Raw genomic sequence first — 21,634 nt, 5'->3', positions numbered from 1 at the left:
GCCATCTCGGGCAATCAAACTCGCCACGGTACCATCGCCTCCCCACACCCAGCGGTAGATCCGCCATCTGACGACGCCGGAGGAGAAAACTCCAGCCTTCAGGTATCCTTTTGAATGTTAGAACCATGTGTGTTCATTGTGTATTTTGGGTTCTATCAATTGTCATTTCCACTGATTGTGTGAGATGTAGCCAATGCTATCTGTGTAAAATGTAGTGATATTTCTATGTATCAGGGTGCAGGAAAAGTAATCACTGAAACAACTTGTTCTATTTTGCTTAGACTACATATTCGAGCAAATAGGTAAACAAAAATTTCAACAACCTATGGTCTGAGATGAGCACAAAGTAGTTCTATCTGTCTGTTCAAGTACCTGAATATGAAGTGTTTGTTCGTACAAGACCGAGATCCATTAACACCTGCAATATTTACCTCACTAATTTCTGAGATTTATCTATCATTCTGTTCAGTATTTCCATTGAAACTCATACGATTGTAGTTTCGCTCAAGTGAATTAATGTATTAGCTCTTTTGATTTTTGTTGTTGACAAAAGCCGAAGCCAACGACGCGTTATATTCATTATCAAGCACATTTTACATTCAGGGTTTGAAAATTCTTAACAGATAACATCTAGATTGCCTAACTTTGAAAGCATAAAACACTGATCACCTGTATGTGCTAAGCTACAACATGTCATATTTTTGCCCACACCTTATCGAATCTACTACTTCTGCAGCACAACTGTGAGCCACAGAGTAAAGGTTCCTTGGTATGTGATAAATTTTGTATCTGCATGTTTGCTGTTGTAGCAAAGAATTTTGCTAGCTGGTTTTTGATCTCTCAATGCCCAAGGGAAAGAATAATATTTCTTCACACTGCCTTGCCCAGGGTCAGACTATCCATCAGAAAATGTCATGTTTGCATTCGAATTTGGAAATTATTCCTGCAGCAATCTGAAGGGCCATATACAGACTCTGCTTGTAATGGGGAGCTGACATGTTTGCCAGCTGCTGACACAAAGATATTTGTACTTCATTTTCTTCTTCAATATGTATTCCAATGCCTGCTTTGGTTGATCCTGCCTTGGCACAAATGGCATGACGCCATGCTAAATATATGTTGCTGTGCTCAGGAATATTTTTTATTGGCACCATTTTTGTAACTCTTTTTTAGAACATCTAAATGTCAATGCATTGGACATTTTCTTACTTCGCTGCTTTAGCATGGGATTGTTACATTTTTATACTTCCTTGTGCTACAACTCTCAGGACAAGCTAACTCTTAGTTACTCCTACATGTATTGCTCCAGGGAATGGAGTCCGTGGCAAGTTTTCCTCCAAGTGTCAGGTCAACAACATCGACGGGACTTGAACTTGTTTGATGTTTAGCGGCACAACACAGCCCATGGGAGCCGACATCATTTACTTTGCGTTAAATGCTGGATTAGAAATGCCTTCGTTCATGTGCTATGAACCTAGTTCCATTGTTGTAGACTTCTGCTACAACTTGTACACCTAGTTAAATCTAGCAATTTATGTGTACCTGCTAAGCTGTTATGCCTTGGGTTGTAAAAAATATTTGGATTGCAACTCCAGTTCTGTGCTTCATCATAGATTTATGTGTATTGTCATGCATACTATTCACCAAGCATTCATGATAGCACTGTCGTACTATGAACTTTGAAATGTTGAGATGATGACACGTTGGCTTCTAATTTGACAAAGGTGGTCAATACACCCGATGACTGGTGTTGCCGACTTTGCATTTTTGGTGCAGTTTTTTATCAGTTCAATTTTTGTTCATGGGCTTAATAATTTTTCATTTTCTTTCAATTAACTTTACCTTGTAAAATCAGCTCGCTGAATGTGTGTGTTGTGTTGTGTTTATTTTCCTATCTACATACGTATTGTACAGCTGTTGTCATATTTATATCCATTGGACAAAGCTTAAAGCATCAGCATGAAATGACCAGTACCTAGGTACATCATATGCGTTTTTTTCTGTTCCAAAACTGAGGAAGCATATCTTTTGAAGCAAAGTTATTAGTGTTATAGTTGTTTTGTACTTATACGGGGTGCTTTCTGCAAATTTTACAGGATGGGGGCCTTCAGGTTCCATCATGTACGCACGTATTTCATCCAACGCATCTCTTGTCCATGGTGCACTCGGAGTACTCCATACTTTGAAGTACACGGTACGCTCTCGGGGCTCACCCACCTGAAAATCAGGGGGTGGAGCGAATTAGAGGAAAGGGTCCCCGTAAAGCTCATGTAACAACCCGTATGTTTAGCATTCCCTCTATTATTAAGACCAGCCCAGTAGTACAACCGCATGTCCAAAAAAAAAACAGGAGTACAATCGCAATTTCGACTGAAGATCAATGATTTGCTGGAGATGCTGTGATGATCCCAAGCACATAGTTCCAGTCTCAAAGTTTCTCCTCGTTTGTCTGAGCTACGTTAATTGACATGTCCATGACGTATTGGCGTACGGTTAGGATGGGAATGCCTTGCCATGGCCAGGCCAATTGGTGCTTACACTGTCTTAACTCTGAAAAGCCTTGGATCTTGCATATGGCACTCCCAGTTCGGCCATTGGCTTCGTATCCAAAACTTACGAGCCAAATTTTATCGAGGACCTTATAAAATACCGCGCAAACAAGCCACTGAATCGAACGCGAAACCAGCTCTGCTCCTTCCAAGTTCCAACGGCATGAACACCGTCACCGCCCTCGCCGGCGCGGCCGCCCTTTTCGTCTTCATCGCCTCACTGCTCCGTCTACGTCACCCACTCCTCGGCGGCTCCAAGAACAAGAGCGCACAGCTGCCGCCGAGCCCCGCCGCCATTCCCTTCCTCGGCCACCTCCACCTCCTCAAGAGGCCGTTCCACGCCGCGCTCTCCCGCCTCGCCGCAAGCCACGGGCCTGTCTTCTCCCTGCGCCTCGGCTCGCGCCCCGCCGTGGTCGTGTCGTCGGCTGCGGGCGCCAGAGAATGCTTCACGGACCACGACGTCACCTTCGCCGACCGCCCGCGGTTCCCCTCGCTGCAGCTGGTGTGCTTCGGCTGCACCACGCTCCCGACGTCCCGCTACGGCCCCTACTGGCGCAACCTCCGTCGCGTCGCCACGGTGCAGCTCCTCTCCGCGCACCGGGTGGGCTGCATGACCTCGGACATCGCCAGCGAGGTGCGCGCGATGGCGCGCCGCCTGTCACGGGCCGCGGCGGCCGCCCCCAGCGGCGCCGCGCTGGTGGAGCTCAAGCGGAGCCTATTCGAGGTGTCCCTTAGCGCCTTGATGGAGACCGTCGCGCAGACCAAGACGTCGCGCCCGGAGGGGGGCGAGGCCACGGACATGTCGCCGGAGGCACAGGAGTTCAAGGAGTCGCTGGACGAGATCGTACCGCTGCTCGGTGGGGCCAACATGTGGGACTTTCTGCCGGTGCTACGGTGGTTCGACGTGTTCGGCGTGAGGAACAAGATCGTGGCTGCCGTGAGCAGGAGGGACGCGTTCCTGCGGCGACTCATCGAAGCACAGCGGCGGAGGCTGGGCGACGTCGTCGGCGAGGGGGAGAAGAAGAGCATGATTGCCGTGCTGCTCGATCTGCAAAAGACAGAGCCGGAGATCTACACGGACAAGGTGATCATGGCTCTGTGCATGGTAAGCGCTTCCACCATCTCACTGTCCGTTGTCTTTCACTCTCACAGTCTCACTGCTTCCAAACTCAGTGATTTGACCGATCAGTGGCAGTAACTCTTCTCGTCTTCCTAACCTTGGCAGACAATGTTCAGCGCGGGCACAGAAACCACGGCGACGACGGCGGAGTGGGCGATGTCGCTGCTGCTCAACCACCCGAACGCCCTAGCAAAAGCGCAGGCCGAGATGGACGCGACCGTCGGAACCACCCGACTGCTCCGCGCCGACGACCTGCCGCACCTCGGCTACCTCCACTGCATCATCAGCGAGACCCTCCGGCTATACCCGCCCGTCCCGGCGATGATCCCACACGAGTCCTCCGCGGACTGCACGGTGGCGGGCTACCACGTCCCGAGCGGCACGACGCTGCTCGTGAACGCGTACGCCATCCACAGGGACCCGTCGGCGTGGGAGCACCCGTTGGAGTTCAGGCCAGAGCGGTTCGAGGACGGGAAGGCCGAAGGTCTGTTCATGATGCCGTTCGGGATGGGGCGGCGCAAGTGCCCCGGCGAGGCCCTAGCGCTGCGGATGCTGGGCCTGGTTCTGGGCACGCTGGTGCAGGGCTTCCATTGGGACAGGGTTGGTGATGTTAAGGTTGACATGGGTGAAGGAGGTGGGCTGACGCTCCCCAAGGCGGTGCCGCTGCAGGCGACGTGCCGACCCCGGGCAGCCATGACACATGTCCTGAGGGGACTGTGACCGCTGGGGAGGCGTGCGTCGTGGAGGTAAATTGTACCGCGCCGTGGTCTCCTCCAGCACGCCTTACGCCTTCACTATGTGGACCAAAAGCGGTGCCAAATTTGCTTTCTGGACATTTGGCATCGGTGCCCTACATTGCCCAGCAGGTGCCAAATAAAAAATTCTGAGCTTGATGCATCTTCGTGCTCCGATGCCAAATTCGTTGAGCGAATAAACTAAGCGCGTTGCCCGTCCTTTGTCATGCGAAGCAGCCCCGAGCGCGCTGCCGTTCTTCCACTATATTACTAGTTTATGTGTACGTGGGGCCGAGCTGGAGTCGATGCCTAATCTTGCACGCTGTGTGGCCGGTGCTAAAACAGAGTCGATGCCAAATCTCTGTGTACCTAGCTGGCTTTTTACTATGTGGCACCAAGCACATAGTGGGAGGCCTTACGCATGAAGTGGTTCGATGAGGCCCGGAGGAAACAGGTGGACTCCTTCGTTAAAAAAAGTAGTGTGGGGTTAAGGTGAATGATGATATAAGCCATTATTTTCAGACGCATAAGGGCTTAAGAGAGAATGACCTTATGTCTCCTGTTTATTCAACATAGTTGCGGATATGTTGGCAGTTCTTATCAGTTGAGCTAAAGAAAACAGCCAAGTAGGAGTACTAGTTCCACATCTTTGTGGATGAGGGAGTGTTCATACTACAATACGCGGATGACACAATTTTTTTATGGAACACAATTTTTTTCATGGAACATGTTCTCGCAAAAGCTAGAAATATGAAGCTAGTGCTCTGTTTATTTGAACATTTGTCGGGACTGAAAACTAACTTTGACAAGAGTAAATTGTTCTGTTTTGGGAGAGCTAAAAAGGAGCAAGACGCTTACATACAGTTATTCAGATGTGAAATGGGTTCCCTACCTTCCAGTTACCTAGGGATACCAATTCATCATCGCAAATTATCCAATAAGGAGTGGAAATGCATTGATCGATTTGAAGAAAGGCTAAGTTGCTGGAAAGGCAAACCTATGTCTTATGGGGCCGGTTTGTGTTAATAACCTCAGTTCTGACTAGTTTACCGATGTTCCTCTTGTCTTTCTTTGAAATACCTATAGGGGTACAGAAAATACGTGACTTTTATTAAGGATAGCAATTTTATCTATGGGTACGGGTACCCGCGGATACCGTACCAGCATGGGCAGGGTATGGGCACAATTTTATACCCACAGGTAGTACCCATGCCCTACCCGTTAAGTCATGGATAGGGCATGGGTATAGTCTTTTACCCATGGATACACCCATACCCTACCCAATTATACTAACATGTGAACCTTATCCGTGATTCACAAGTGTATCTATGTTAAAGTTGTGTCGAGAGCTTGTGAGCCTATGTTAAAATTGTCACCAATTTTCAATTTGAATTGAGATAATTGTCATGTACTCTTCTATATGTTATTGAGTTGAGATCAATGTTATTTGGGTCAAATCTGCTATAGATGAATGTAACATTGCGAATAACTTGTGTTCTGTTTGATCTACCTGTTGGGTACCCAATGGGTATGGGTAACCACTAGGCATGGGTACGGGAAAAGTTCCATTACCATGGGTATGGGTATGGGTAGAATTTTGTACCCATTGACTACACGGGTATGGGTATGGTATTGCTCTACCCGCCTCATACCCTACCCATTGCCATCCTTAACTTTTATCGATCTCGCCTTTTTTGGCAAAGTGATGAAGTTAAGACGAAATATATATTGGCCAGATGGGATATAATTTGCAGACCCAAAGACCAGGGTGGGTTAGGGATCGAGAACTTAGAAGTTAAAATAGTTGCCTACTTAGCAAATGGCTATTTCGGCTGTCTGTTGAGACGGAGAGAACGTGGGTACAAATTTTGCGTAATAAGTACTTACAATCTAATACATTGGCCCATGTTATTGCTAGACCTAATGATTCACCATTCTGGAAGGGGTTAATGAGGATGATGTAACGCCCCGGACACACCCTCCGGTAGTCGTTACTCCTGGCGGGATCTAGACTGGCCCCACAGATCAATACTAGTCTTTTCTGTGCACTTTATACTCACTCATGCGCACCCGGGAGCAACTTCCCAGTCGGTAACCCATCCTGAAACTACTCCATGCTGAGCACGCTTAACTTTGGAGTTTTGTCCGAATGGGCTCCCGGAAAAGAAGGAATTCCTTATTGTTATGAGTAGTCTATCATCCTAATAAGCCAGGCTATCACATACACCCCCACTCAGAGGAACCGACGTCCTCGTCGGGCCATAGGAACGTTCCCTCTTGGCACAAACGTATGTGCAACCAGTCCAGTACATGTACCATGCCGTGTGCCACGACGGGTCACAAACGTCATGAACAACATGACCGCGCACCTGTCCGCAAACATCCGTGTAACCGCGAGGGTCGGCTCTGATACCAACTTGTAACGCCCCGGACACACCCGCCGGTAGTCGTTACTCCTGCGGGATCTCGACAGGCCCCACAGATCAATACTAGTCTTTTCTGCGCACTTTTTCCTCACTCATGCGCACCCGGGAGCAACTTCCCGGTCGGTCACCCATCCTGAAACAACTCCAAGCTGAGCACGCTTAACTTTGAAGTTCTGTCCGAATGGGCTCCCGGAAAAGAAGAGATTCCTTATTGATATGAGTAGTCTATCATCCTAATATGCCAGGCTATCACAGATGAAAAAACCTTTTTTCAGAGGGTGAAATTTATCATTGGTGATGGCATCACGACTACATTCTGGGAAGATGCATGGCTAGGGGAGACGCCTTTAGCCTTGCAATGTCCCATGTTATATAATATTATACAACGTAAGGAAGCTTATGTTGCTACAGCCCCCCTCAATATCCAATTCAGGAGGTCTCTGGTAGGGGAATGTTGGAACTCTTAGCTACACTTGGTGTGTAGGTTGATGGACATTTAACTCTCGAACAAACCTGATGCCATTCACTGAAAATTATCTAGGAACGATAGTTTCTCGGTAAAATCTATGTATTTGGATTTGATTGACTCTGGGCCAATCTCGAGATCACTTCATATCTAGAAGATTAAAGTTCGGCCGAGGATTAAAATTTTCATGTGATTTGTCCACAAAGAAGTGATCTTAACCAAGGACAACTTGTTAAAATGAAGATGGGTGGTAGTTCTCAATGTTGTGTTTGCGACCATGAGGTATACAACACCTATTTCTCGATTTTCCGCTAGCCAAACTGCTTTGGCAGACGATTTATATAGCCTTCAACGTTACTCCTTTCACTAGCATCAACACATTATTTTGGACGTGGCTAAATGGCGTGGAATCAAATATTACGAGAAATATTCGGACAGGGATATGTGCACTATTTTGGGTTGTATGGAGCTGCATAAATGATATGATCTTTAACCAAAATTTTTACCAACTTTTTGCAGGTTATCTACAGAGTCACTGATTGGATCCATACGTGGTCGTTACTCACTCCTGCAGACTCCAGGGGGCTTTTGGTAACTGGGTGCAATCGGCAGGAGATAGTAGCACGGGCTATCTTCAACCGATTTGGATGACAAGCTAATAATAGGCTAGGTGTTTAGACCGGGGGCTCTCCTCCTTAAAAAAAAGATTTATCGAGCCTTGCTCTGACAAGCATTATCTCTTGCTTTCCACATGCTTAGCTTGTTCTTGTACGTGCTATATATTTTTTCTAAAGAAAATATATTAATATCGTGAAGATGTTAATTACACCTAGTCTCTGGACTAACAAGATGTTACAAAGACATTTAGGATGCACACAACCTGAAAATAAGACAAAAAGAAAAGGTAAAAAAGAACAAAGGCCTTACCACAATGATCAGCTTCTCTCAGGTGCAAGCCTGCAACACACAAACCACCACCAAAGGTAACACTAGAAAATCATAAAAGGTCTCCAGAAACGACCTCTTCAAGAAGAAAAAAGTGCACAAGCGATGTCCTCGCCCAATCCAAGATCATAGATTTTCAACCTGAAAAAAGACCGCACTCTCAAAATAGTACCTTCGGCAAGGCAATTGCTAGACACTATCAATGAAGGCTAGACCTTAGGTTTTCACCCTGAAAGTCATGACTTGACACCCGAGAAGCACCATAAAAAATGAAATCCTCCCGTACCGCCGACCCCACTTATCATTGCTGCTTCTGAAAGTTATGAAACATCTGGCTGACTCCATCACCTCCAAGGCCCCCTCTGCCTAACCGATCCTCTGATCTCAGCCATCATGACTTTCTCCGCCGCTGTCTGTGCCATGAAAATCAAGATACTGACATGTTTCATGCTGTAAACAACCAGCAGATCAAGCTTCACGCCGCGCCCTCATGAAACCGCGTAGGCTGATATGGGCACACATGACCGGATTCTATCCGATCCAGATATCCTTGGGCAAGATCTCCGGCAGTAGTTCCGTAACACGTAGACAACCAGATCGAGGAGGACCGATCATGCGGATTGTTGTTGTGATGCAATAAGAGCACAAGACCGCCACCACACCACTGCCTCCACCCATGCCGACGCCATCGCCGCCACGGCGGAGGACACCGGCCCGCTCTGCCTACAACCCAGCACCACCACCACCAGATCCATGGGCAAGCCGCCACATCCACGGTGGTCGGCCCAGCACCGCCCCGACCAACCCCAGAGTAGGGAGGAGGGAAAGGCGCTGCCACCCTGCACGCGAGGCACGACCACTGCCCATGAGGCCAGATCCGCATAGATTCGATCCCCAGGGACGTGCAGTAGCCAGCGTCGTGAGCCTGCACCAGCGTCCCCAGGCTGAGAAGCCGTAGGTCGCCAACGCCTGAGATGCAAGAGGCGCGACGTTGCTTCGCCCGCCGCCGCGCCGCCAGGAGTTCCCCTTTTCGTGAAAGACGCCTCCCACCGCAGATGGGGCCATCTTCGCCTACCCCACACGAGCTTTGCCCTCGGGAGGCGCCGGCGACGACGAGGAGGCAGTCGGAGATCGAGGCAATTTGATTGCCGCCCGAGTCACCCCTGGAACGGAGCGATGCAAGGGCCTTTTCTGTCTGCGTATGTCTCATATTAATCCAATCTAATGGTTGATGTAGAGGGCATTTTAGTAAAGTCTCATTGAAAGGATCGAGAAGAGGTGTCTAGAGGGGGGGGGGTGAATAGACTCTTAGCAAGAAAAGTTACAGTTTTTAAATTCTTTAAGTTGAAGTGGAGTTTTAGCACAAGTTCAAACATTCACAATACATATCAAGCAAGCATGACAAGAGTATATAAGCAGCAGAAAGTAAATCATGCAAGTTGCAAGAATGTAAAGGGATGGGATTGGAGTGTGCAAACGCAATTGGAGACACGGAGATTTTTTATCCGTGGTTCCGATAGGTGGTGCTATCGTACATCCACGTTGATGGAGACTTCAACCCACGAAGGGTAACGATTGCGCGAGTCCACGGAGGGCTCCACCCACGAAGGGTCGACGAAGAAGCAACCTTGTCTATCCCACCATGGCCATCGCCCACGAAGGACTTGCCTCACTAGGGTAGATCTTCACGAAGTAGGCGATCTCCTTGCCCGTACAAACTCCTTGGTTCAACTCCACTATCTTGACGGAGGCTCCCAAGTGACACCTAACCAATCTAGGAGACACCACTCTCCAAAAGGTAATAGATGGTGTGTTGATGATGAACTCCTTGCTCTTGTGCTTCAAATGATAGTCTCCCCAACACTCAACTCTCTCTCATAGGGTTGGATTTGGTAGAAAGATGATTTGAGTGGAATGCAACTTGGGGAAGGCTAGAGATCAAGATTTATGTGGTTGGAATGGAATATCTTGACCTCAACACAAGTGTAGGTGGTTCTCTCTCAGAAAATGTATGTTGGAAGTGTAGGCGTGTTCTGATGGCTCTCTCCACGAATGAAGAGTGGGTGGAGGGGTATATATAGCCTCCACACAAAATCTAACCATTACACACAAATCACCAAACTTGGTGGGACCGAATTATAAAACTCGGTCAGACCGATTTAGTTCAAAATGTGAACGTCAGGATTTTCGGTGGGACCGACATGATCAACTCGGCGGGACCGATGTGCTAGGGTTAGGGTAAAGCCTTATCTCGGTTGGACCGATTACACAAACTTGGTGGGACCAATTTTGGTAAATAAGCAAAACAGAGAGTTGGCCAAGCAAACTCGGTGGGACCGATTTCATATTTAGGTGAGACCGAAATTAATGCAATAGGCAACAGAGAGTTTGCAAGCCCATCTCAGTGAGACCGAGATTCCATCGGTGAGACCGAATTGATTAGGGTTTCTGGCAGTGGCTATGTCAAGAGAACTCGGTGGCGCCGGATAGAATGTTTCGGTGGGGCCGAGTTTGACTTTTGGTTTGGGACATATGTGGATGTGAGAAAGTGTTTGAGGGCTTTGGAGCATATCACTAAGCACTTTGAGCAAGCAAGCCATTAAGCAACACCTCATCCCCTCTTAATAGTATTGGCTTTCCTATGGACCCAATGTGATCTTGGATCACTAAAGTGAAAAATGTAGAGTCCTGAGCTTTGAGCTTGAGCCAATCCTTTGTCCTTATCATCTCGAAGGGGTTCCACATCCTCTAGTCCATGCCACTCCATTGTTGAACTTATCTGAAGCATACTAGATGAAAACATTAGTCCAACAAGAGATATGTTGACATTAATTACCAAAATCACCCAGGGAGAATTTGTGCTTTCAATCTCCCCTTTTTGGTAATTGATGACAACATACATAAAAGCTTTAGATAAAGATATAGAGAATAATAAGTAAAGCTTTGGAAAGACATGTAACATGCATATGCTCCCCCTATATGTATGCAATCATGTAAATATGGAATATAAGAGCATGTGAATGCATAAGCATGACAGAGTAAGCAATGTGTTACATGTATCTTGGCAATATGCATCAGAGCAAATGATGTAAGTATAGGAAATGTACCTTCATGCTCATGAGTCCTTCTTGCAAACAGTATGTACATCAACAAGAAATCCTCATGCACATGAGTGTGATGCATATACTTACCTTGTGGTCTTGAGTTGGCTTAGAAAGGGATGAACCTGAGTAAACAATGTTAGATAACACAGATAGATCTACTAGCCAGAGCAAACAAAAGGAACCACAAGAGTACCAAGATTGGGATGACATGTAGAGTGTGAGCACTGGATACTCTATTAGATATAGACATGTCTCCAAAAGGTAAAGATATGCAAAGAATTCGAAGATTTTCTTCCCTTAGATGTCTTGCTCCCCCTGAATCTTGTATGGGGTACTAGGATAAGATAGGGAACAGAAAATTAGAGCAAACCAAATAAGCAAACATGAACATGTCTTTTCCCCTCTAAAGACATGTGACTTCTCTCCTCTTTGAATACCAAGCATCTGCGGATTTTATGTGATTTCTCTCTTCCTTCCTATTTGAAGTATTCTCTCTTCCCCCTTTTGAAGAATTAAGCTTTGATGTGATCTCTCTCCCCCCTTTGACATCAATTTCCAAGAAGGGTTCTTCTTGAGTGTGAGTCAAAATAGGTTTGGTCCTTGAGTCACATTGCAAAGCAGCATATAGAGTGTGATGCTAGGAGAGGACAGGGATCATCGAGTGGAGCTGGAACAAAAATGTAGGAACAAGTGGAAAATGGTCTTTTCTGCATAGAAATCGGTGACACCGAAAGGTGTCAGTTTGACCAAAAATGGCAGACCGGTGTGACCGAGTTCAGCACAGAGAGAACACTTGTCACCTCAGCTCACCAGGCAAATAAGATCTCACAAAGATTTGCAAGGAATTAACTGAAGAATTTGCAAGGAATTGGATGCAGGGAATGCAGAACAAAACAGAGAAAAGAAAAGCTAGATGAAGTTTTTTTATAAAGGAAGGGGAATAAATATGCAAAGAGCAATATGCAAAAACTCAAAGAAACACTAGAGAACTTCATCTAGAATTGGGCGGTGACAAAGTCACCGATGTTAGAGTATATTGACTAAGGAGTCAATTGAGAACACTTGATCATAAGTCATACTCATCATTTAAGCTCAAAATGGGGTTACCATTTTTCGTTTAAGCACTTGATGTATTCACATCTTGTTGAGTTGCTGAGACCTATCACTTGAGGTTAAGCTTCCCTAAGATGGAATGACATACCTTGGGTGGTGGTGTTGATCCTAGTCATGTAGTTGAACTTGTGTGAGTTGCTCGAGGTTGATGTAGCTCATCAAGAGTCGGGAGCACCACTTGGAAGTGAGTTCATCTACCTACATGTGTTAGTTTTTGCAAGGAAGAGAACTTGTGTATCCAAAATGACAATCATGAAACTTGATACCAAATGAAATTTGATATATATAATTTGTCAAAGGATATGTTGAAGGATTTCATGCTTCCTTGACATCAACCACCATTGTATAGAGACTTGGTGATGTAGAGATTTCTCAAGATGTGAGTGAGTTACAATCTCATAGATTTAGATTCATCCAAGTACCTACAAGGGTTAGATAACATGCTAGGGTGCAAATATATCCAAGACATATGAATATCATCATAAGAGAAATATCAAGGATTAGTCATAGATTCATGCCTTGCATGTATCCAAATGAAGTTCCTACTCCAAGTTTGAAGCATCAATGATGTTCAATTCTCCTCTCAAACGGCAAAAGACTTTCTCATCAAGCCGTTTGGTGAATATATCCGCCAATTGCTTATCGGTACGAACATGCTTAAGATCAACGTCCCCTTTAGCAACGTGATCTCGAATGAAATGATGACGAACTTCAATATGCTTAGTTCGAGAATGTTGCATGGGGTTGTGAGAAATCTTAATAGCACTTTCATTGTCACAAAGCAATTTCACATTGATCCCATAATCTTTAGGAGTTTGGGTCATCCAAAGTAATTGAGCACAACATGAACCGGCGGCAATGTATTCTGCTTCGGCGGTGGATAAGGATACCGAGTTTTGTTTCTTGGAAGACCAAGACACAAGAGATCTACCAAGAAATTGACAAGTACCCGAAGTGGACTTTCTATCAACCTTGTCTTCGGCATAGTCCGAGTCGGAATAGCCAACAAGATCAAAAGAGGACCTCTTAGGATACCAAATGCCAAAATTTGGTGTATGTATTAAGTATCTTAATATCCTTTTCACAGCCTTAAGATGACATTCTTTGGGGGCCGCTTGATATCGTGCACACATGCACACACTTAGCATAATATCGGGATGAGAGGCACATAGATATAACAATGATCCAATCATAGAGCGATAAACCTTTTGATCAACCGGTTTACCATCCTTAGTCAAATCAAGATGTCAACTAGTAGGCATGGGAGTTTTCATACCTTTGCTTTCTTGCATGTTGAACTTCTTGAATAAGTCCTTGGTGTACTTTGTTTGAGAGACAAAGGTGCCTTCCTTAGTTTGTTGATTTGCAAACCAAGAAAGAACTTAAGTTCACTCATCATAGACATCTCAAACTTCTCCGACATTAGCTTTCCAAACTTCTCACTAAAATGAGGGTTAGTTGAGCCAAATATGATATCATCAACATAAATTTGGCATACAAATAACTCACCATTAACCCTTTTAGTAAAAAGAGCAGAGTCTATCTTTCCAATCTCAAAGCCTTTTTCAATAACTAACTTGGTCAAGCATTTATACCACACTCTAGGAGCTTGTTTAAGACCATAAAGAGCTTTGTGAAGTTTGTAAACATGATCGGGTTTCTTAGGATTGACAAAGCCGGGAGGTTGTTTAACTTAAACTTCCTCCTCAATTTCACCGTTTAGAAAAGCACTTTTAATGTCCATTTCGTATAAAGTGATATCATGGTGATTAGCAGAGGCAAGTAAGATGCGGATGAACTCAAGTCTAGCAACGGGGGCATATGTCTCACCGTAGTCCATACCTTCGACTTGAGTGTAGCCTTGGGCGACTAGACGAGCTTTGTTGCGGACGACTTGACCATCTTCATCTTGCTTGTTGCGAAACACTCATTTGGTACCAAGGATGTTGTGGTTGTTGTCGGGCTTCTCGACCAATGTCCATACTTGATTTCTCTCAAAGTTTTGTAGCTGTTCATGCATGGCGTTTATCCAATCCGGATCTTCCAATGCTTCTTCAACCTTCATAGGTTCAATACTAGAGATGAATGAATAATGTTCACAAAAATTAGCCGAACGAGTTTTAGAGCGAGTGATTCTCCCGGTTTGAATATCATTGAAGATTTGTTTGATGGGATGATCTCTTGAGACTCTTGCTCGAACTCGTGGGAGCTTTTGCTTGGGTCGGGGTGGAACATCTTCTTCATCTTGTCCTTCTTCTTGGTCTTCTTCATTGTTGACGGTGTCGTTCTCTTGTCGTGGTGTAGAAGGAGGTTGATGAGGTTCATCTTGGTGTACTTCCTCGTTTTCTTCATCTTGATGTCTCCCACTCGTGGATGCTTCCATGTCGACTCTTGGTTCACCTTGTCGTGAGGTGGAAGCCTCCACTTGGACGGACGAGGTACTCTCCTTCACCTCCTTTGGTCGAATCTTTTCAATAGACAAGTCTTGGATTGCTTCCGAAGGGTCTTTATCCCCTACATCAATTGGCAATTGCTCTACTCGAGCCGTTAGATTCATCAAACTTCACATCTACCGTCTCTTCAACCTTTCGGGTGAAACTGTTGTAGACACGGTAAGTGTGAGAGTTTGAGCCATAACTAAGTAGGAAACCCTCATGAGATTTAGGAGAAAATTTAGAACGACGATGCTTATCAAGAATGTAACACTTTGAGCCAAATACTCGAAAGTATCCAACTTGGGGTTTGTTACCGGTGAGGAGCTCATATGTCGTCTTGCCGAGTAGCTTGTGAAGATACAAGCGATTTGTTGCATGACGAGCTGTCTCAACCGCTTCCGCCCAAAAGTGTTTTGGAGTCTTGTACTCATCAAGCATCGTTCTTGCCATCTCAATAAGAGTTTGATTCTTCCTCTCAACAACTCCATTTTGTTGAGGCGTGTACGTAGCCGAGAACTCGTGTGAAATCCCTTCTTCGTCAAGAAAGGTGTCCACATTTGCGTTCTTGAACTCCGTTCCATTGTCGCTGCGAACCTTCTTGATCTTCACTTCAAATTTATTTTGGGCCTTCCTAGCGAAGCTCTTGAATATCTTTTGGACCTGAGATTTATCATCAAGAAAGAACACCCACGTAAATCTGGAAAAATCATCAACTATAACTAGACCAAATGAGTTACCACCGAGACTCTTATAGGCATTGGGACCAAAGAGATCCATATGAAGTAGCTCGAGTGGTCTTCTCGTGGTCATAATGTTCTTCACGGGGTGGCTTCCTCCAACTTGTTTTCCTGCTTGACAAGCACTACAAAGTCTATCCTTGTCAAATATAACATCTTTTACTCCAAGGATATGATCACCCTTAATAAGCTTATCAAGAATTCGCATGCCCACATGACCTAACCTTCTATGCCACAACCATCCTTTCGAAGATTTAGCAATAAAGCAAGTTCTAGTTTGAGCCTTTTTAGTGAAATGAACAATGTAAAGATCACCTCTACGGATACCGGTAAAGACCATTTTGTGATGGGATAATTAGATTTATGTCCCTAGTTGTGTCCCACTCGTCTGTTTTACCCTAATTCCAAAAAGTCACCGGTTCTGTCCAAGTCACTTTGCTCCTCTTATGCTTTTGCCCTTTGACCGTTAGTTCAGAAACTTCATAACTAATTCATACTAAACCAGAAAAATGCAAATAAGATACCAAAATGTTTGAAAAAACATCACCTATATGTGAGTGTCATTTGCATTCATGAAAAAAGTGTTGGAAAGTGCCCATCCGAGTTTTAGCTCTTTTGATACCACCATGAATAGTAAAATCTAAAAAATTTCAGAAAAATTCAAAAAAAATATGGTGGCAAAGAACGACAAATGTTCTAAGTGCTTGCCAAGTTTCATCAGGGAACGACATTCGTGGAAGTCATGGCAAAAAAATAATCTATTTTGGAGTGCTAATTGTTTTTTTTTGCCGCGGCACCCACGAATGTTATTCCCTGATGAAACTTGGCAGGCACTTAAAACATTTGTCATTCTTTGCCACCAATTTTTTTTTAATTTTTTGAACTTGTATAGATTTTACTATTCATGGTGGTAGCATAAGGGCTAAAACTCGGATGGGCACTTTCCAACACTTTTTTCATGAATGCAAATGACACTCACATATATGTGATGTTTTTCCGAACATTTTGGTATCTTATTTGCATTTTTCGGATTTAGTATGAATTAGTTATGAAGTTTTCAAACTGACGGTCAAACGGTCAAAGGGCAAAAGCATAAGAGGAGCAAAGTGACTTGGACAGAACCGGTGACTTTTCGGAATTAGGGGTAAAACAGACGAGTGAGACACAACTAGGGGCATAAATCTAATTATCCCTTTTATGATTATCTCTACGAAACACTTGGCAATCTACTTCAGTAAATAGGACGTTGAAACCAAAGTCAGCAAGTCTAGATACGAAAAGTAAATTGTAGCCAAGCGATTCAACGAGCATAACATTTTGTATGGAGCTATCATGTGAGATGGCCACCTTACTGTCGGTTCTATATCCGGCGTATCTTGTAGTAGGGGTCATAAGCTAAGCGTCTTGGAGCGATGGTAACATGGACACAGGGTTTTACCCAGCTTCGGGCTCTCTTGAAGAGATAATACCCTACATGCTGCTTTTGATTGTATTCATATGGGGTGTAGTACAGAGTACATGTATCTAGCACGAGATTGTAGTAATGAATATGAGATTGCCTATTGACTAGCCTGGCCTCGGTTTATATAACACACCGGAGGCCTAGGGTTTTAGGCGAGTCCTTGGCTTGGGCGCCAAGTCTTGTGGAATCCTTCTTGTATGCGGCATGGGCTGTCCGAACTGGCCCAATAGTGAACCCCCATGGGGGTCCTCAGCCCAATCCAGCTAGTCGGGAGACGACGTGGTGAGTACCCCTAGTCCAGGACACCGCCAGTAGCCCCCTGAACCAGTCTTCAAGTTGGGGACGCTCCTCGATTCTTCCGAACTGTTCTTCATCTTCAGTCATCGGTCTTGAAAACAGGTTCAACAAATCTTCCCATCTTCGATCTTGGGGATCACCGAAGTGAATCCGAAGAGTTTACTCGTCGGGTATCTGAGGAGCCCCTTTAATTTTCTGGCCTTTATCAATGCCTTGTTATTTTTATGCCACACCTCGGGTTTGAAGTTGTTCCCGGGCGGCAGTGTCCTCTTGCGTCCGAGCTCCAATGCCGGACTGCATTCGAGGTATCTTTTGCAGCCGAGCACCAACGTCGGACCGCTTCCGAGCTCCAACGCCGGAATGTATCCGAGCTCCAACGCCGGACTGTATCCGAAGAGTATTGTCACAGCCGAGCTCCAACGCCGAACTGCATCCGAGCTCCAGCGCCAGACTGTATCCGAGCTCCAACGCCGGACTATGTCCGAGGTGTCATAGATCACTGATAACCCACAAGTATAGGGGATCGCAACAGTTTTCGATAAGTAAGAGTGTCGAACCCAACGAGGAGCTAAAGGTAGAACAAATATTCCCTCAAGTTCTATCGACCACCGATAGAATTCTACGCACGCTTGACGTTCGCTTTACCTAGAACAAGTATAAAACTAGAAGTACTTTGTAGGTGTTTTCGGATAGGTTTGCAAGAATATAAAGAGCACGTAAATAAAAACTAGGGGATGTTTAAGTAAAGAATCAATAAAGTAAATATAGCGAGTGTGGAAAAGTGGTGGTAGGAGTTGCGAAATTGTCCCTAAGCAACTTACTACTTTACTAGACCGATAGCAAGTTTCATGTGGGAGAGGCCACTGCTAGCATGTCATCCCTTACTTGGAATTCTATGCACTTATGATTGGAACTATTAGCAAGCATCCGCAACTACTAACGTTCATTAAGGTAAAACCCAACCATAGCAGTAAGATATATTGGTCGCCCTTCAATCCCGTATGCATCAATTTCTATGTTAGGCTGAAGCTTCTGTCACCCTTGCCCTCCAATACATAGTCCTATCAACATACAACTAACCCTATGGTGTGATCCACGCGCGCGCTCATATTATGGGCACCAAAGGACAGCAACATAACCACAAGCAAATTAAATCAATCATAGCAATTCATCAACTACCGATAGGACAACGAAAATCTACTCAGACATCATAGGATGGCAACACATCATTGGATAATAATATGAAGCATAAAGCACCATGTTCAAGTAGACGGTACAACGGGTTGCGGGAGAGTGGACCGCTGTAGATAGAGGGGGAAAGGTGATGGAGATGTTGGTGGAGATGGCGGAGGTGTTGGTGAAGATCGCGGTGATGATGATGGTGGCCACGGCAGCGTTCCGGCGCCACCGAAGGAGAGGGGGAGAGGGGCCCCCTTCTTCCTCTCTTCTTCCTTGACCTCCTCCCTAGATGGGAGAAGGGTTTCCGCTCTGGTCCTTGGCCTCAATGGCATGGGAGGGGCGAGAGCCCCTCCGAGATTGGATCTGTCTCTCTGTCTCTCTCTGTTTCTGCGTTCTGGTCTGCTGCCCTTTCACCGTTTCTTTTATATCCGGAGATCCGTAACTCCGATTGGGCTGAAACCTTCGCCGTGATTTTTTACCAAAAATTAGCTTTCTTGCGTCCGAAGAAGGGCATCAACCGCCTTACGGGTGGACCACGAGGTTCAGGGGCGCGCCCCCTGCCTCGTGGCCACCTCTGGCACCGTCTCGCGTGGATTTTTCTTCCGGAATTCTCCAAATATTCCAAAAATATTCTCCGTCCGTTTTTATCCCGTTTGGATTCCGTTTGATATGGATATTCTGCGAGAACAAAAACATGCAACAAACAGGAACTCGCACTGGCACTGGATCAATATGTTAGTCCCAAAAAATAGTATAAAAAGTTGCCAAAAATATATGAAAGTTGCATACTATTGGCATGGAACAATCAAAAATTATAGATACGACGGAGACGTATCAATCACCTTGGCTCAAAAAAGTTGAAGGAGTTTAGCCGAGCTTAATGCCGGAAATGCCCTCTATGGAGCCAGCCACTGGCGCCCGAGCTTTATGCCAGACTGCTTCCGAGGTGGTGCACCACCTCGACTGCGGGCCAATTTTTTGTTAATATTTTTTATTGGTGCAATTTATTCTCTGCCGAGATATACAGCCAGTAGCCCTCAAGGTGTGTATCGGTCTAAAACCCGAGATGCACCTGAAGGATGACATAAGACCGCTGATCCTAGTAGCCCATGAGACTCAGGTTGATTCTCAAAATCGACCTGAGGATCAACTCCTAGCTCGGCAGAATACTACGGGACACAAAAAGCGGTGTGCAAAGTCCTCGAGACTTAGGTTGGGGGCGGCCGACCAACCTGAGAATCATAATCTCCTCGCAAACTATGTTGCACTTAAATTTTATGCATTGGATTGTCATTGCAGTAGCCCCCGAGACACTGGTCGGTGAAAGGAAATATTCCCTAGAGGCAATAATAAAGTATTATTTATTTCCTTGTATCATGATAAATGTTTATTATTCATGCTAGAATTGTATTAACCGGAAACATAATACATGTGTGAATATATAGACAAACAGAGTGTCACTAGTATGCCTCTACTTGACTAGCTCGTTAATCAAAGATGGTTATGTTTCCTAGCCATAGACATAAATTGTCATTTGATTAACGAGATCACCTCATTAGGAGAATGACGTGATTGACTTGACCCATTCCGTTAGCTTAGCACTCGATCGTTTAGTATGTTGCTATTGCTTTCTTCATGACTTATACATGTTCCTATGACTATGAGATTATGCAACTCCCGTTTACCGGAGGAACACTTTGTGTGCTACCAAACGTCACAACGTAAATGGGTGATTATAAAGGTGCTCTACAGGTGTCTCCAAAGGTACTTGTTGGGTTGTCGTATTTCGAGATTAGGATTTGTCACTCCAATTGTCGGAGAGGTATCTCTGGGCCCACTCGGTAATGCACATCACTATAAGCCTTGCAAGCATTGTGACTAATGAGTTAGTTGCGGGATAATGTGTTACGGAACGAGTAAAGAGACTTGCCGGTAACGATATTGAACTAGGTATCGAGATACCGACGATCAAATCTCGGGCAAGTAACATACCGGTGACAAAGGAAACAACGTATGTTGTTATGCGGTCTGACCGATAAAGATCTTCGTAGAATATGTGGGAGCCAATATGGGCATCCAGGTCCCGCTATTGGTTATTGACCGGAGACGTGTCTCGGTCATGTCTACATAGTTCTCGAACCCATAGGGTCCGCACGCTTAACGTTACGATGACAGTTTTATTGAGTTTTGATGTACCGAAGGAGTTCGGAGTCCCGGATGAGATCGGGGATATGACGAGGAGTCTCGAAATGGTCGAGACGTAAAGATCGATATATTGGACGACTATATTCGGACTTCCGAAAGGTTCCGAGTGATTCGGGTATTTTTCGGAGTACCGGAGAGTTACGGGAATTCGTATTAGGCTTTAATGGGCCATACGGGAAAGGAGAGAAAGGCCTCAAAAGGTGGCCGCACCCCTCCCCATGGTCTGGTCCGAATTGGACTAGGGAAGGGGGGCGCACCCTTCCTTCTTTCTCCTTCCCCCTTCCCTTCTCCTACTCCCACAAGGAAAGGAGGAGTCCTACTCCCGGTGGGAGTAGGACTCCCCCCTATGGCGCGCCTCTCCCCTTGGTCGGCTGCCTCCCCCTTGCTCCTTTATATACGGGGGCAGGGGGGCACCCCAGAGACACAACAATTGATCCTTGAGATCTCTTAGCCGTGTGCGGTGCCCCCCTCCACCATATTACACCTCGATAATACCGTTGCGGAGATTAGGCGAAGCCCTGCGTCGGTGGAACATCATCATCGTCACCACGCCGTCGTGCTGACGAAACTCTCCCTCAACACTCGGCTGGATCGGAGTTCGAGGGACGTCATCGAGCTGAACGTGTGTAGAACTCGGAGGTGCCGTACGTTCGGTACTTGATCGGTCGGATCGTGAAGACGTACGACTACATCAACCGCGTTGTGATAACGCTTCCGCTGTCGGTCTACAAAGGTACGTGGACAACACTCTCCCCTCTCGTTTCTATGCATCACCATGATCTTGCGTGTGCGTAGGAAAATTTTGAAATTACTACGTTCCCCAACAGTGGCATCCGAGTCTGGTTTTATGCGTTGATGCTAT

The 21,634-nt window shown here is 45.6% G+C and overlaps 1 pseudogene; it reads left to right on the top strand.

Annotated features, from left to right (window-relative positions):
* Positions 1 to 2,712: 2,712 nt before the first annotated feature.
* On the top strand, positions 2,713 to 4,419 carry LOC123125579 (cytochrome P450 81Q32-like; annotated as a pseudogene).
* Positions 4,420 to 21,634: the final 17,215 nt, after the last annotated feature.

The sequence above is a fragment of the Triticum aestivum genome, chromosome 5D (genome assembly GCF_018294505.1).
Source record: "Triticum aestivum cultivar Chinese Spring chromosome 5D, IWGSC CS RefSeq v2.1, whole genome shotgun sequence".
Lineage (NCBI taxonomy): Eukaryota > Viridiplantae > Streptophyta > Magnoliopsida > Poales > Poaceae > Triticum > Triticum aestivum.
The sequence above is the reverse complement of the archived record's forward strand: the minus strand, read 5'-3'. Positions and strand labels throughout refer to the sequence as shown.